Raw genomic sequence first — 5,934 nt, 5'->3', positions numbered from 1 at the left:
AGAGAAAAACAAATACTGTATGCGAATACATATATATATGGAGTCTAAAAAAAAAAAAACGGATCTGATGAACCTAGTGGCAGGATGGGAATAAAGACGCAGATGTAGAGAATGGACTTGAGGACACTGCGGGGGGAAGCTGGGATGAAGTGAGAGAGTAGCATTGACATATATACACTACCAAATGTAAAATAGATAACGAGTGGGAAGCAGTTGCATAGCACAGGGAGATCAGCTCGGTGCTTTGGGACCACCTAGAGGGGTGGGATAGGGAGGGTGGGAGGGAGACGCAAGAGGGAGGAGATATGGGGATATCTGTATACATAGAGCTGATTCACTTTTTTATTCAGCAGAAACTAACACAGCATTGTAAAGCAATTATACTCCAATAAAGATGTAAAAAACCAACAAATGAACAAAAAAATCCATTCCTACTCCATAACTAAAAGAAAAACTCTAAATACTCTTCTGCACTCTACTTTTATGATGGTTCTTGAAGATCTTGCCGTATTCATATTTACAGAGCTTTACTCATTTTACTTCACAGTGTTTCTCTGTATGGATCTACTATAATTTATTAACCATCCACTGTTAGTGGACTATTAGTGATTATTGGTTTTTTTTGTTATTATAAATAATGTGCCAATAAATATCCTCAAAGAAAATTTAAATTTCTCTGTTAAGTGCTGCCTTTGCTGCATTCTACACATTTTGATACACTGTCATTTTGTTATCATTCAGTTTGAAATACTTCCTAATTTCTCTTATTACTTTTGTGATCCATAAGTTATTTAGAAGTCCAAAATACCAAAAATTTGGGATTTTCCTTGACATGTCATTATTGATTCCTAATTTAATTGTCGTGGTTCGAAATCATACTCTTTTTGTGAAAATTAATAAACAGAAACCTCAATTAAAATATAGTCGTGAGGCCAGAAGGGGGAGCCCACACACCCTATGATGACAGCAAACCCCAACAGGAAGAAAGAAGACCTCCTCTTCTTACCTGGCAGGACCTCAGCCAATGAGAGACTGTCACAATTTAGCCAGTGAAAAGCCACTATGCTTTGAACTCTCAGTTCCTCCAACGGACTCTTTGTTTACTGTAGCCCTCTCATAACTTCCTTTTCCCCTCAATAAAAGATGTCTCCTTCCCTTGCTGTTTGGGGAATTGCACCACGGCTCACCATGATTGCTGACCTGAAGTGACATTCTTTATCGATCCCAAGGAAACCCATTTTTGCTGTAGAAATAACTGGCAGTCTATTTGTTTTAGGTCAACAATTTTAATCCTTTCAAGTTTACTGAGGCTCATTTCATTGCCTAGCATAGTGTAAGTATCATATACATTTTTAAAGACTATGTATTTTGCAGTTGTTGGGTGTAGTGTCCTATAAATATCAATTAGATTATGATGGTTGATAGTGTTGCTCATTTTATCTATGTCCCTACTGATTTCTTTGTCTAGTCTATGAACTAATGAGAGAGGAATATTTAAAACTCAAAATATGATGGGAATTGTTAATTTCTCCCATTAATTCTGTTAATTTTGCTTCATGTATTTGGAGACACAGTTATTAACCATTGTGGTATAATAAAAAAGAAATATTTGGTTTTTGTCCCTGGTTCCTACCTCAGAGCTCCTAGAACCCCTGGAATTTACTGTCTTTTGTATGCTTATGAGATAACTCATGGGAGGGCCCTACATAGTTTTAGGATGGGGGTGTGCCACCAGAAAAACCAAATGATTAGAGGAATTAGACCTCAGGGAGAGGAGACAACTGGAGATTGAGTTCAGTCATCAATAAACCAGGGATTTAACGAACGGTATCTACATAATAAAACTTTCATTTAAAAGAAAAAACAAAAAACTAAAAGACCAGGTTTGGGGAGCTCCTGGGCTGGTGAACACATTAGTGTGCTCAGAGGGTGATGTACTCAGAATGAACGGGGATGCTCTGCACCCCTTCCCCCTATATCTTGCCCTATACATGTCTTCCATTTGCCTGTTCTGAGTTGTAGTCTTTATAATAAACCAGCAATTGTAAGTAAAGTGCTTTCCTGAGTTCTGTGATTCATTTTAGCAAATTACTGATTCTGAGGGAGGGTCATGAGAACCTTTAAATTTGTGATCAGGCTGGCAGAAGTATAAGTCTCCTGGGAACTCAATTTGTGGCTGGTGTCTAAAGTGGGGGCAGTCTTCTAGGATTGAGCCCTGAACTTATATGGTTTGGACCAAGTCTGAGTAGTTAGCATCAGAACTGAATCGATTGAATTGAACTGTAGGACACATAGTTGGTGTCAGAGAATAAGTTGGTTTCAAGAGAAAAAACACATAGGCATATAAACATTTATGACTGTTATGGTTTCCTGATGAATTGATCCCTTTATCATTATGAAATATTCCCATGTGTCTCTAATAAAGCTCTTCATCTTGAAGGATGTTTATCTGACATTTGTATAGTATATATTTTTGTATCTTTACATTTAAAGTGTATCTCTTGTAAAATGCAAATCATAACTACCATGAGATACAACCTCACACTGGTCAGAATGACCATCATTAAAAAGTCTACAAATAACAAATGCTGGAGAGGGTGTGAAGAAAAGGGAACCCTCCTACACTGTTGGTGGGAATGTAAGCTGGTGCAGCCACTATGGAAAACAGTATGGAGGTTCTTCAAAAAACTAAAAAGACAGTTGCCATATGATCCAGCAATCCCACTCCTGGGCATATATCCAGACAAAACTATAATTCAAAAAGATACATGCACCCCTATGTTCATAGCAGCACTATTCACAATAGCCAAGACATGCAAACAACCTAAATATCCACTGACAGATGAATGGATAAAGAAGATGTGGTACATATATACAATGGAATACTACTCAGCCATATAAAAAGAATGAAATGATGCCATTTGCAGCAACATGAATGGACATAGAGATTATCAGGTTAAGGGAAGTAAGTCAGAAAGAGAAAGACAAATATATGATATCACTTACAGGTGGAATCTACAATCTGACACAAATGAACTTAACCATGAAACAGAAACAGGCTCACAGACATAGAAAACAGACTTGTGGCTGCCAAGGGGGAGGGATAGAGTGGGAGTTTGGATTTAGCAGATGCAAACTAGTATATACAGAATGGATAAACAACAAGGTCCTACTGTATAGCACAGGGAACTATATTCAATATCCTGTGATAAACTGTAATGGAAAAGAATATTTATATATATAAAAGAATTTATATATATATAAAAGAATGTTTATATATGTACAACTGACTCACTTTACTGTACAGCAGAAATTAATGCAGTATTGTAAATCAACTATATTTCAATATAAATAAATAAATGAAGAGTATCTCTTGTAGACAAGATGTAATTTTTTTTTTTTTTTTTTTTTTTTTTTGGTACACGGGCCTCTCCCGCTGCAGAGCACAGGCTCTGGACACGCGGGCCCAGCGGCCACAGCTCATGGGCCCAGCCGCTCCACGGCATGTGGGATCCTCCCGGATCAGGGCACGAACCCACGTCCCCTGCATCGGCAGGCGGACTCCCAACCACTGCGCCACCAGGGAAGCCCAAGATGTAATTTTTTAAAATTCATTTTGACCTTCTCTGTTTCCAACATTGTCTAGTAGAACTTTCTGGAAATGCTCTACCTCTGTAGTATATAATATGGTAGCCACTATCCACGTGTAGCTATTGAGCACTTAAGATCTGGCTAATACACTGAGAAACTGAATTTTTAATTATATTTAAGTTAATTTAATTAATTTAAAATTAAATAGCCACATAAGGCAGTGGCAGCCATATTAAACAGCACACGTTTAGTTCATTAACATTTAAAGTAATTGCTGATACAGTTGGACGTAGGTCTACATTTTGTTTACTTTCTGTTTTTTTGTCCCTCTTGGATGATTTCTATTGATCTTTTCCAAGCTGCCTGACACTTTACTTTGACATATGAGCTTTAACTCGTCTGCACACTCCTTTCTTCTCCTCCATCATTTGGAAGCACACACTCACTGGTCAATACTCAGTTAAGTGCTTTTTAACTCTTTGAAGAATTTCCTGAATTCCATAAGTGGGACCATTACCCTCCTGTTGCCCCTACTATACTGTACATATTTCTCTCTCCTGGTACCTTTAATCTTATTGTTAGCTCTGTCTCTTCCTTATAAGCAGTCTATGTCTTATTCATCTTCAATCTGTCCTCCTAACACTGTGATCTGTTCTCTCTGTGTTGATTCTTCTTTCCTTTACATCATTTTTCAAATCTCATGATAAGATCTACTAGAAGTAAAACTATTCCCTACAATAGAATTTTTATCCGCCATGGACTGGACAGATATGAATAATGTTGTCCTCAGATTCATCTGACTGAAAACATTATGAAAGAACTGCATCTCAGAAAAACCCCTAACAACAGCACATCCTTTGCCAAGAGGGGGCCTTGTTGCTATTAGACTGAAGTGAAATCCACATCAATGGAAATAATTTAATCAGTTAAAGGGATTCTGGATTCTAGCAAAGAAGAGAATGTAGATTTCCCTCAGAGATTGTGAAATTGGCAGCAAAATATTTAGTATTCACTAAGGAGACAAAACCACCTTCTGATTATCGCTCCCTGTAATTGGAAGGACAAATTTCCCAGACCTTTTGGCATATTCTCTGAGCATACAGCAGGTGTAGTAGAAAGAACAAAGGCTCTGGAGTAAAACAAACCTGGTTTTGAATCCCAGGTCTTCTGTTTACTAGTTGTGCAGCCTTTGAGATATTCTTTAATCTCTCTGAGCCTCTGATTTATCTATAAAATATGAAAAATGATAATTTGTGCCATTGTTATAAGTAATTAAAATTGTATATTTAAAGTCCCTGGAAAATAAAGTTTGCATTGAACAAATAGAAATCTTTACTGTTATTATCTTTATGAGCTTTATCATTATTATTTTTATTTATAGTATATATGTAGTCAAGTTCATTGGAAACGATTTAAGGCATATTACCACTAATTTGGTAGCTACTCTTGGCAATATATTTTATTTTGCACAAATTCAAAAGTCTCCAAAATTTTATTTTATTTTAGCTATTCCTAGGACTTATCATTCAACCTCTGAGAAGGAAATTTCAGACCAAAAGAAATTTCCCAGGATCGTACGTCAACTGCAGAAAAAGCTGTAACTTACTAAGAACTAAGTGCCAGGTACTGTGCTAAGTGCTTTACCTGTATTATCTAACTTAATTCTACAAGAATCATTTAAGGTAGTGGCCGTTGCAAAGGAAGAAAACAAAGCCTTTCAGAGGTTAAACATTTTGCCCAAGCTCATTCAGTAAGATGCAAGATGGGATTCAAAGCCATGTCTCTAAGATCCTTGCTCTGCGTTCCAGCTGATCCAAACCCTCTGTTTTCCAGGCCTGCTGGCTCACTTAGAGGCCAGTCTAGGGTGTGCACTTTCTTAATGGTAAAGCCAATGGTAAAACCAACATGAACCAGAAAAGAAAGTGCTTTGACATCAGGAAACCACATCATTTTAAGTGTGCTACAAATGAATGTTTCTATTGAAGCAGGGGGTAACCAATATTGGTAGGCAGTAGCAATCCTAACACCAGGATTAGCTTTTCTTCCAAACACTTATCTATGTTTTTCCCTAATGCTCACAAGGGTTCTCCTGACAGAGTTGGCTCTGCCCTGCTTACCAATGGGGAAAGCAGAGCCTACTTCTATCCAGACACCACCCGCACAAAAGTGAATCAACCTCAGAGGTGGTAAAGTTCTCTTCATCACTATCAAGGTTTTTTCCACTTTGTTGTTTCAGCTTAATGAATGAGAAACTTAAAGGAGAAAATGATTATTAAAAGGACAACAATAGATACTAAGATCCATCCACAGAGATCACATTTCTAAATGTATTTGGGGACAGGA

This window comes from Mesoplodon densirostris, chromosome 17, assembly GCF_025265405.1.
Source record: "Mesoplodon densirostris isolate mMesDen1 chromosome 17, mMesDen1 primary haplotype, whole genome shotgun sequence".
Lineage (NCBI taxonomy): Eukaryota > Metazoa > Chordata > Mammalia > Artiodactyla > Ziphiidae > Mesoplodon > Mesoplodon densirostris.
This window is presented reverse-complemented; position numbering follows the sequence as displayed.